This window comes from Pipistrellus hanaki (genome assembly GCF_964339955.1).
Source record: "Pipistrellus hanaki genome assembly, chromosome: 2".
NCBI classification, from domain to species: Eukaryota; Metazoa; Chordata; class Mammalia; order Chiroptera; family Vespertilionidae; genus Pipistrellus; species Pipistrellus hanaki.
The window spans coordinates 55538363-55550662 of NC_140504.1; the positions used below are offsets into that span (position 1 = coordinate 55538363).

The 12300-nt window shown below is 42.5% G+C and overlaps 1 protein-coding gene and 1 long non-coding RNA gene across 2 annotated transcripts in view; one reads left to right on the top strand and one right to left on the bottom strand.

The window, feature by feature from the left end:
* Positions 1 to 12300, bottom strand: part of ADPRH (ADP-ribosylarginine hydrolase) — a 433494-nt gene that overhangs the window by 17161 nt on the left and 404033 nt on the right. The window lies entirely within an intron of this gene.
* The window catches only part of LOC311616427, a 152575-nt gene continuing 143503 nt past the window's right edge, over positions 3229 to 12300 (top strand). The window contains exon 1 of the long non-coding RNA XR_014793892.1: positions 3229 to 4337. This is a non-coding gene — a long non-coding RNA (uncharacterized lncRNA). The remainder of the gene's footprint in view (positions 4338 to 12300) is intronic.

Genomic DNA, 12300 nt, shown 5'->3' on the forward strand with positions numbered 1-12300 from the left:
TGGCCACCTCTGCCTCAGCCCTGCCACCAAGGCTTTGTCAGGAAGGACGTCCAGGAGGTGGTTAGGCTGGCTGGCCTAATTAGCAAATTATGCTTTTATTATTATATCTAACTAGAGGCCTAGTGCATGGAAATTCATGCACTGGAGGGAGGTTCTCTCAGCCTGGTCTGCCCCCTCTCACAGTCTGTGAGCCCTCAGAGGCGGCAGGTGACCCAGTGATCAGGGGAAGGTGACACCCTCATCATAACTCTGCTGCTGCCATTGTTGGCAGCACAAGCCTTGGCTAGCCCTGAGTGGCTGGGCAGCTGCCATCCAAGATTTGCCAGTGCCTCAAGCTGGCCCTGGACAACTGGGGGACTGAGGGGACACTGGGGGACTCCAAAGGCAGGAACAAAGAGCAGCTGGACCCACCTGGAGAAGGGCCCAGCTGTGCTGCACACCTGCAGCCCCAGCAGGGCTGAGGGGACTGGGCACCACCATCTTGTCGCTGTAGCTGCTGCCATCTTTGAGGGCATGACAGTCAATTAGCATATTCCCTCTTTATTACATAAATGCTATAGGTAATGACAAAAGACATTTGAATTTTAAAAGGTTTTTAGATAAGTTTGTTGATTTTTAAAACCTTAAAAATTAACCACAATAGTGCCTGGCTGGTGTAGTTCAGTTGGTTGGGTGTCATCTGTGCACTGAAAGGTTGTAGGTTCAATTCCTGATCAGGACACATGCTTGGGTTTGGGTACGATCCCCAGTAGGGAGCGTGCAGGAAGCAGCCGATCAATGTTTCACTCTCACAATGATGTTTCTCTCCCTTCCTCTCTCTCTAAAAACCCATTTTAAAATCTTAAAAATAAATTTTAAAAATAAATAAATAAACAAAAAATTGTCTCCTTTAATTTTTCTTTCAGTGAAGGGGGAAAATAAATTAAAAACAATAGTATTTTTATGTATTTCAACTATAGCATTATATATATGTACTTAAAAGCATTGTGTTTATTCAGTCTATAGAAGTTATTGAGTGATATGGATTTGTTAACATCTTACAGAAACCCCACACTAGAGGTCCACACATGTGCAGAAAAAAATCTTTGCATTATAACTTTATATTTTCAGAAATAAAGCCTGACATATAGTCAGATTAGCTATTATTTGATTTTGTGAATACTTACTAAATATCCACTGCTGTCAAACACCACATGCCCCACTACCATGTTTCCCCGAAAATAAAACATCCTCCGAAAATAAGACCTACTTACAGGTTTCCTTCTGAGTGAAATATAAGGCATCCCCCCGAAAAAAAGCACCCTCCCCCCCAGGCTAAACATGAAAGATTTGGTCCACTGATTCTGAAAGAAATGGAGTCACAAGAAATTCACCAGGAAATTCAGGAATTAGATTGTTATGATGATGTTCCAGAAGATGATGGCATGATTGTCATTGAATAAATGAGTAAATTCTTGATACTGTAGGATTCACAGTTTGTCTGGTTTGTGTTGACAACTACTCTACTACCATGCCATATACAGGTAATAAATTTCCTTTATTTTAATTTAACAATAAATGTGTACCGTATTCTTCTTCATGGAAAAATAAGACATCCCCTGAAAATAAGACCTAGCGCATCTTTGGGAGCAAAAATTAATATAAGACACTGTCTTATTTTCGGGGAAACAGGGTAGGTGAGTCATGCACAGTATCAGCCCTGAAGGAACTTGAGATCTAGAAAAGGAGAAATAAGAGATATAGGTCCCCTCCCAACTCTGCACCGAGGTCTTATTACATCAAGTTCCAGGGCCTGACCCCTCTAAGGATTCATCTTTTCCCAGAAGACTCCTCAGTCTCCTGTGTAAATTGACTTAATAAGTGGCCCACAAGTAGTTTAAGATTAAGCAGGGTCCCTGACATGCTATGTTAGTCCATTGTGGAAAACATTGCATGAGTGGTTGAAACCAATATATGACCTACAGGCATTCATCAGATGTCACTTCCTGTATCTGAGATCAGAAAGGGTTCATGGAGAAGTTGAGTTGGAGCTGTTAGGCAAGGCAGAAGCAATTCAGAGGAAAGAAAAAACCATACATCAAAGTCCCGAAAGGTACAGGAAGGCATGCCCGGAGAAGAGAACCAGGGCTCTTAGTGACCAGCGGTGGAATCCGAGCTCTGATCAAAAAGCAATGAGGCCCAAACCAGTTTGGCTCAGTGGATTAGAGCGTCAGCCTGAGGACTGAAGGGTTCCGGGTTTGATTCCGCTCAAGGGCATGTACCTTGTTTGCAGGCACATCCCCAGTAGGGGGTGTGTAAGAGGCAGCTGATCTATGACTCTCTCTCATCGATGTTTCTAACTCTCTATCCCTCTCTCTTCCTCTCTGTAAAAAAATCAATAATATATATATATATATATATATATATATATATATATATATATATATATATATATATATATTTTTTTTTTTTTTTTAAAGGCAATGGGGAGTGATCAGGGAAATGGGGCACTCAAAGCAGCACAGAGGGAGCGTGTTCAGTGCAGACCACAGAATCTGGCATAAATATGCCTGTTTTGAAGGGCTTGAGTAGAGAGAACAAAGCCATGAAAACAGTTGAGACCACTGAAATGGTCAGCGGGGTTGTGAGGTACCAAAGGCCAGACATGTGGTGGCAATGGGAACACAGAGACTGTGGGGAGAAGCGCAGTCTTTACCTTCTTCCATTTATGTTCTTTATTTTTGTATATTTTTATTGAACTTAGAGAGAGAGAGAGAGAGAGAGAGAGAGAGAGAGAGAGAGAGGTGAGAGAAACATCAGTTGCCTCCTGTACATGTCCAAACCGGGATCGAACCCGGAACATTTTGGTGTATGGATCAGTGCTTCAACCAACTGAGCCACCCAGACAGGGCATCCCTTTATATTCTTGACACCCTAATTTCCTGTAGACTTCCCCACATTTTTAAAAAGGTTTTTTAATTTATTGATTTGAGAGAGAGAGATTGATTTGTTGTTTCACTTTTTTATGCATTCATTGGTTGCTTCCTGTATTTATCCTGACCAGAGATCTAATTTGCAACCCGGGCATGTCAAGACAAAGCTCTAATCAACAGAGAAATGTGGTCAGCACCACCACAGATCTTGCTTGATAACTGAAGAAATGTGAGTGCTAAAAAAAAAAATTAAATAAAAAAGAAAGCAAGAAAGAAAAGGTTTTATTTTCAGTTGTCATTGAATTGAATTCATACACCAACACATGTCCCATGCTCAGAAATTCCCTGGAGATCATGAGATTTTAGTTCACTTTTAATTCACTTCTCTGACGTGATCCTTCCCAAGAATTCTCTTTTACATAGCTCATGATTTCAATCTCCAGCTACTGCTGGCAGATACTCAATAGCCTGGACTTCCCCTCTACATTAAAAAAAAAAAAAATAGTTTTGAGAGAGAGAGAGAGATAGAGAGATTGATTGATTATACACTCATTGATTGCTTCTTGTATGTGCCCTGATGGGAGATTGAACCTGTAACCTTGGTGTATCAGGAAAATGCTCTAACCAACAGCTACATGGCCAGGTCCTGCCCTCTACTTCATGGCCCTGCACCCTGAATCCTACTCATCCCTCCAGGCTAGTACAACTGGCCGCCTCTTTCCACACTCTCTCTGCCATCTGCCCCACCCCTGTGGGCATTAACCTGTCCCCTTCAGTCAGTTCCTCTCAGAGGTCCTTGAGACCTCTTCCCCCAGCTGCCACGACCCTCTCTAGACATCCTCTCGGCACTGTGGGCTGGGCAGATTCTTACCTAATGCTGTGGTCCCAGCACCTCACGCTGTGCCACATGCCTGGCCTTTAGTTGATACCAGTAATTGTTAGATTATTATTATTATTGTTATTTAACTTTGTTAAACTAAGCTGTTAAACGTGGGTGAGCTTAACACTTGGAATTTTAAGAGACTTCTAGTTTCACTTTCCAGTTTTCTTTTTCTCCTGCCCCCAATTCAAGCCAGAACACTTTATTTTGACACTTAAGTGACCGAGGTTCTTTCTGTCTGGGTTCTCCGGGCCCCGCCGCAGAGCTCAGGCCAGACGTTCCCGGTGCCAACTCCTGCCCGTGGGCAGCTCGGCCTCCCGCCCTGCTCCTCCCTAAAGAGTCTGAGAGGAAAGAGCTGGCCACGCCACCTTTCTCCATTCGGTTTCGTCTCTTTACCCTGAATTTTGTTTCTTGTAACTCCGTGGTCGGCAAATTGCAGCTCGCAAGCCACATGGGGTTCTTTGGCCCCTTGAGTGTGGCTCTTCCACAAAATACCACGGCCTGGGCAAGTCTATTTTGAAGAAGTGGCATTAGAAGAAGTTTAAGTTTAAAAAATTTGGCTCTCAAAAGAAATTTCAATCGTTGTACTGTTGATGTTTGGCTGTGTTGACTAATGAGTTTGCCAACCACTACTGTAACTGATTCCTTATTGTTATTCATCACGTGCCTCCTATTTTTCTTCTCCTTCCCCCCTCCAATAGCTTCTAAATTGTGTTAACACCTGTATTATCTTCATCACAAACATAAACATATTTTTTAAAACCCTCACATTTATACTGTCACTTAATCTAACCTATAGACCCCACTTTAATGCAATTAAATAAATACAGTCAGCAAGACAGAAAGCAGCTCTCAGGCCACAGACATAGGAGAGAATGGGAGTCAAGTTTACCACTAAACCTCGGTTGTTAGCATCTTAGGAAACTGTGCTGGGAATATTTTGGTGATTTTTTTTTCCTTTGCTTTTGTTGCTGGCAAAATGGATGTTCAGCACAATTTTTAAACATAAAGAGGCCATCAAGAGCGCTAATGCTAAGGGTGTGAAGGAAACAGTATCACAGGCAACTGAAAAAACTGTTGTTGATTTAGACAAACGTAAAAAGTAGTTAGTCTTTCAGAGGAAGTGATATGTGAAAAAGTGAAGATGCCACATACTGATCTCCTGAAAGATAGCCCTGGACTGAGTGCTGAACGTGATTCGTTTCAAGCTAATAAGGGGTGGTTCGATAAATTCAAGAAAAATAAACCCCCGTAGATTCAACAGTACATCAGACATGGACTGCATATAAGAAAGGTTAAAACCGGGAATCATTTGGAAGTCCGGAACAAATTAATTAAATTTATGATAAGGTTTCTGGGCCGGGGACGCAGGCTGGGAAAGAATTCACAACTAAAAGAAGAGATAAATGCAGAGAGGAATTTTATTTTACTTTCCCGAAGGGAAAGGGCGGTGCATTCTAATCATTGCTGAGGCAAAGAAATAAACTGCGGCTCTGTCTTTTGAAGGGTAAAGGCTGCTGTTGCTAGAAGGGAGGGGGCGTGGGGGCTGAAAGTGAGCAGACCTCAGAGGTGGTGTCCTTGAAAAGTCTGTTTGCTGTTTTTAGACTGGGCAGATGTCCTAGGGAGATGTCTTTATCAACATTTTGCCAAGCCTGTAAAACATCCTTAGAGTGAAAGTTACAAAGGGTTCAAAAGAGAGAGGGCGCCATCGGTTTGGAAGGAAGGGAACAGAGCCCTAGATTTCCAACTGGATTTCCCCTGAGTCATTAAATCCGAGGGGAGGAGAGTGTGCAAGAGCTTAGCCCTGAGAGTACCGTGTCTTCAGTTTGAATAGAAGGGCTGTTTGAACCAGAGGTGCTAACCGCTTGAGGTTTACTTACCAGGTGCTTCTCATAAGCTGTGAAAAGCCACAGCAAAGAAAAAGAAAGGCCCTCTTTCCCCCCTTGTTCTTACATCCACAGTTCACATTATTTCTAATGAGAAGAAATGATTCTGTTTGTTGACAAATCGCTTCTCAAACAACCTTCTGAAGGAATTTAGTTTGAGAACCGAGGTTCCACAATGTGTGTGCGTGTATGTGTGTGTGTATATATATATATATATATATATATATATATATATATATATATGAAGCCCCCCCCCACACACACACACACATGTTCCAGCTTCTGCATGGGAGCCGGGGAGGGGCCTGGAAATCCTCCCTCTTTCCCTCCGTGGTCAGACTTTGTCATCCCCCTCCCTGCTTCCACCAGGTTAGGTACATACTTCTGTGTTTGCAGTGATCCCTCTGTAATTATCTCTTTAGAGCTGTATACTAAAATAAACTGGAAAGTTTAAAAAAAATACATAGACAAAACAAGACAGCCATGAGAACTGACCATTGTTGAAGGTGGATGATGGGTACCTGGAGTTTCATCCTTCTAATTTTGTATGCATTTAAAATGCTCCATAATAAAAAATTAAAAACTAGCCGAAACCGGTTTGGCTCAGTGGATAGAGCGTCGGTCTGCGGACTGAAGGGTCCCAGGTTCGATTCCGGTCAAGGGCATGTACATTGGTTGTGGGCACATCCCTGGTGGGGGGTGTGCAGGAGGCAGCTGGTCGATGATTCTCTCTCATCGATGTTTCTAACTCTCTATCTCTCTCCCTTCCTCTCTGTGAAAAATCAATAAAATATATATATATTTTTAAATTAAAAACTAAATATATATTATGCATTTTATATCCTATATAATAAAGAGGTAATATGCAAATTAACCCTCACACCCTCACAAGATGGCATCCTATGACCAGGCAGGCACAGGGGTTAATGAGGGATGAGCAAACAACTGAACAGCAGGATGTGTGGGGTGACCAGGCCTGGGCGGGAGGGGGGAGAGAGACTGTGAGGGGCAACCAGGCTGGCAGGGGGGCAGTTGGGGGTGACCAGGCCAGCAGGGGGGAGCAGTAAGTGGCAACCAGGGCAGCAGGGGGCAGCATTTAGGGGCAACCAGGCCGGCAGGGTGGGATGTTGGGGACAATTAGGTTGGCAGTGAGAGGTGACTAGGCCTACATGTGGAGCGGTGGGGGGGTGGGGGGGGCAGTTGGTGGTGACCAGGCCAGCAGCGAGGGGCAGTTAGGGGCAACCAGGCCAGCAAGGGGGGGACAGTTAGGGGTGACCAAACCAGTGGGGGATGGGGGCAATTAGGGGTGACCAGGCAGGCAGGTGAGCAATTAGGAGCCAGCAGTCCAGGATTATGAGAGGGATGTCCGGCTGCTGGTTTAGGCCTGATCCTGGGGGTCCCAGATTAGAGAGGGTGCAGACTGGGTTGGGAGTACCCCCCACAAGCACGAATTTTGTGAACCAGGTCTCTAGTATTCATATAAGTATTTAAATATTGCATATATTATTTTACATATAGTAATAAAACTGGGCCCAGAGCAAAGCCATTAAAACTGAATTTCTGGGGGCCCTGGCCTTAGATCTGTAATTATAAAGCTTCCCAGGGACTCCGGGGGTTGAGATGGGGACATGGGGACTTGAAGAGGATTGAAGTGATCATAGAGCTACCTCTGAACTGTGAACTTTTGATGAAATGTTAGATGACTGCCCCAAGGGTACTTATTTCTAATTCAGATAATTGATCAAACATTCCTAGAATGGCAACTAAGATCCCACTGTGTACGCTGCAGTTGTTAAATAAATTATAAACCACCAACATTGACACACACTAGCTCTTTTTAGTATTTGTGTACTAATGTGTGAGCTTCTGAAGACTTAGTCCTTCCTGTCTTATTTGTATTTGCATTCTCAGCACCTGGCACCTGGACAGATACTTTACCAAGTATTGTGTGCTAAATGAAGTTTTTTAAAAAGGAGATGGGGGCGACATAAGTAGACATTGGGTTAGCGTGCTACGTCAACATAGTATAGGATTAAGAATACAAACCTCTGGAGCTAGACCACCTGGATTCAATTTTCCACCTTGCCACTTAGCTTTGTGTCATTCTTTGCCTAGTTACTGAACTGCTCAGCACCTCAGCTTGTTCATGTGTAAAATGGCAATAAGAAAAGAATCTTCCGCATATGATTTTTTTTTTAAATTCAATTAGTATACATACTGTATTTTTCGGACCATAAGGCGCACCGGACCATAAGACACACCAGTTTTTAGAGAAGGGAAATGAAGAAAAAAAAGATTCTGAAACAAATAGTGTCCTAAAATATTTTATGTGCATTAAAACCCAACATCACAGTCATAAACACATGTAATCAACCCTGTAAACAGCAGCATTTAGAACCATTTTAGAGCTTGGCAAGCACACAGAGACCACACAGAGCCGGGCAAGTAAAAAAACTTTTTTTTTACAGTATATGTGTAGGCTATATTTGGACCATAAGATGCAGGGACTTTTCCCCCCCACTTCTGGGGGGGAAAAAGTGCTTCTTATGGTCCGAAAAATACGGTATAATACTAAAGCACTTAAAACCACGCTTGACTCATAGTAAGCATTTAATACGTTGTAGTTGATATGTAGAGGACGGCCTTCAGTGCCAGGTACATAGTGGGCTTACAATAAAGATTTGCTGAATGAATGAATGAATGAACGAACGAATGAACGTTCTGGTGTTACGATCGCTTGTCTCCAGTTTTACCCATTTTCCCATACTTTCCAGATAAGAAATAAATTTAGAAGCAGAGGACAGCTTCTAAATTTAACCCTAAGTTGAGAGTCATGGGAAGTGAGTGATCTTGAGGTTAGGGCGGACTGAGTTTCAATCCGGAGGGGTGAGTGTTTTATAGTTGAGAGGGCTGGTAATTGCGAGGGAGAAGGGGCATTTTTAGTTGAGTCAGATACTTTACTGTGGTTTTAAGTGCTTTAGTACATATGTATATTAATTGAATTCTCACCAAAAAAAAACATATGAGGATGATTCTTTTCTTATTGCCATTTTGGGCAATTCCCTTCTTCTTTCTGCACTTCTGCCTCAGTGCCACAAAGAGGAGTGTTCATATATTGGGGTGCTTTTCCCAGCATATTTACCTAGATCTCTTTCCACCTCTCTGAAAGGGAAAATAAGACATTTGTGGGGGCTAGCTGTCTGAATCTGTGCCAGTGACCTGCATTCTGACACAAACTCTTGCTAGCCAATAGTTAACTCCATTCTTATCTGTGATGCCTGTCCTGCCTTGCAGAACCTGCTTCCCGAAATACTCCCTTTTACAGAGGCCATAAACCATGATCCATATACAACCCCCAGACAGGCCACGCCTGTGAGTGTAATCTCACTTCCCCAATCCCAACTCATGAGGGGCTGCAAAGCCGAGAAAAGTCCGGAAGCATGATCCATATTTTGGGGATAAAGAAACTAAGGGTGTAAAGGGAAAGCTTCATCCATAGTCATCACTCAGGCGTTGGAAAGCCTGAGTCACCATACTAGTACATCTGCAAATAAAGGGTTTTTCCTGGCTGAATCTTCCTAGTACCTGTTGTGTGTTTTCCGGTTGCCTGGTAAATTCTGTAACATCCCTACCCTTCCGTTCTGTCCAAAATAAGAATCTGCCTGGCTGGTGTGGTTCAGTGGTTGACCATTGACCCATGAACCAGGAGGTCACAGTTCCATTCCAGGTCAGGGCACATGCCCAGGTTGTGGGCTCGATCCCCAGTGGGGGGTGTGCAGGAGTCAGCTGATTGATGATTCTCTATTATCATTGATGTTTCTCTCTCTCTCCTCTCTTCCTCTCTGAAATAAATAAAAACATATTAAAAAATTAAACTAAAAAACCTGTCTCCTAGCTTAGGCCTGGGTAGAGACCCAGAGCTTCAAGGCAGCAGCAGGACTTCACTTCCAGATAAACACTGTCCCTGGTCTATCTTCAAAAACTTATTGAAGCTCACACTCACATGTAAGGAGAAGTCAATTAGAATTATTAAAATCCAATAAAAGTGCAGCCCAGGTTAAGAGCAAGATAAATGAGAGTGTGGCTGTGGTTTTCTCCGGTGGCTGTTGGATTTTGGGCAATTCCCTTCTTCTTTCTGCACTTTGGCTTCCCCTCCTGGCACTCTGTGGCTTGATGTATAGGTAAATATGCTGGGAAGGGCACCCGAATATATGAACACTCCTCTTTGTGGCACTGAGGCCAAAGTGCAGACAGAAGAAGGGAATTGCCCAAAAATGGCAATAAGAAAAGAACCTTCCTCCTATGTTTTTTGGTGAGAATTCAATTAATGTAAGCATTGTTTAAATAACACAGTAATAATTATTATAGTAGATCAATCTAGCAGGGGCTAAGAATTTCTTTAGGGGAAGAATAAGAGAGAAATCCAGGAAGAAAGACCAAGATCTAGACACAGAAATTCCTGAATTCCAGGTTAAGAAGTTAAGGAAGCCTTTGTTCTATCTAGGGACATCAGGAGAACCCAGTGACAATGTTAGAGTGATAAAATGATACGTTCAAGAGTGTGTAGAGCCGAAGCCAGTTTGGCTCAGTGGTGGAACATCTGTCTGCAGACTGAAAGGTCCCAGGTTCGATTCTGGTCGGGGGCATGTACATTGGTTGCGGGCACATCCCCGGTAGGGGGTGTGCAAGAGGCAGCTGGTCAGTGTTTCTCTCTCATTGACGTTTCTAGCTCTCTGTCCCTCTCCCTTCCTCTCTGTAAAAAAATCAATAATATATATATATATATATTTTTTTTTTAAAAAAGTGTGTAGAAAGAATTATCTGGCACAGGTAAACCAAGTGGACTAAAGTGGAAAGAAGTTGGAAAAAAGAGACCAATTCAGAGGTTTGTGCCAAATCCATTGCTATTTATGTGACCATGGGCAAGTTGCTTTATTTCCCTGCCCTCAGTTTTCTCATATGTAAAACTAGGTCATGCTGAAACCGGTTTGGCTCAATGGATAGAGCGTCGGCTTGGGGACTGAAGGGACCTTGGTTCGATTCCGGTCAAGGGCATGTACCTTGGTTGCGGGCACATCCCCAGTAGGGGGTGTGCAAGAGGCAGCTGATCGATGACTCTCATCGATGTTTCTAACTCTCTATCTCTCTCCCTTCCTCTCTGTACGAAATCAATAAAATATATTTAAATAAATAAATAAATAAATAAATAAATAAAATTAGGTCATACATGCAATTGTTGGATTACATGAGATAATTTATATACCTGGCACATACTAAATTCTCAGGAAGCTTTAGCTTTCACTTTCTCTTTTATAACTCTCTGGATTGGCTGAAATTTTTTAGATGAGTGAAATTTTACAATCATAAAAAGCAATAAGCCTGGCCGGTGGGGCTCAATAGTTGAGCCTTGACCTATGAACCAGTAGGTCACAGTTAGGTTCCTGGTCAAAGCACATACCCAGGTTGCAGGCTCAATCCCCAGTGTGGGGCATGTAAGAGGCAGCCAATCAATGATTCTCTCTCATTGACATTTCTCTCTCTCCCTCTCCCTTCCTCTCTGAAATCAATAAAAATATATTCTTTAAAAAAAAAAAAAAAAAGAGAGAGAGAGAGAGAGAGAGATGCAAATCAAAACAACAATGTGGTACCATCTCACACCTGTCAGAATGGCCAACATCAACAAATCAACAAACGACAAGTGTTGGTGAGGTTGCGGAGAAAAAGGAACCCTAGTGCACTGTTGGTGGGAATGTAGACTGGTGCAACCACTGTGGAGAACAGTATGGAGCTTCCTCAAAAAACTGAAAATGGAACTCCCATTTGACCCAGTGATCCCACTCCTAGGAATATATCCCAAGAAGCTAGAAACACCAATCAGAAAGGATATATGCACCCCTATGTTCATAGCAGCACAATTTACAATAGCTAGGATTTGGAAACAGCCTAGGTGCCCATCAGCAGATGACTGGATCCAAAAACTATGGTACCATGTATCCCCAAAAATAAGACATCCTCCGAAAATAAGATCTAGCACATGGAAAGATAAGACATCCCCTGAAAATAAGACCTCCCGCAACTTTGGGAGAAAAAATTAATATAAGACACTGTCTTATTTTCGGGGAAACAGGGTACATCCACACAATGGAATATTATGCTGCCATAAAAAAGAAGAAATTCTCATCATTTGCAGCAACCTGGATGGAATTGGAGAACATCATGCTGAGTGAAATAAGCCAGTCAATGAAAGAGAAACACCACATGACCTCACTTATTTATGGATGATAAAAAACATTATAAACTGAAGAACCAAAAGATAGATATAGAGACAGTAAAGCAACAAGCAGACTGTCAAATTACAGCAGGGAGGTTAGGGAGATCTGGGGGAGATAAGAGATCAACCGAAGGACTTATATACATGCATATAAGTACAACCAATAGACACAAAACTCTGGGGATGGAGGGCTTTTATAAAAAGGGGAGTGGGGGGCAATGGTATATGTACAAAGATAATAATTTAATTTTAAAATTTAAAAAAACAAAACAAAACAATAAGACTTTATTTTTAAAAGTTCATCATAGCTCGCCCCTAGGGAGTTTCAGTGCTCTAAAGACTCCTGTTTCT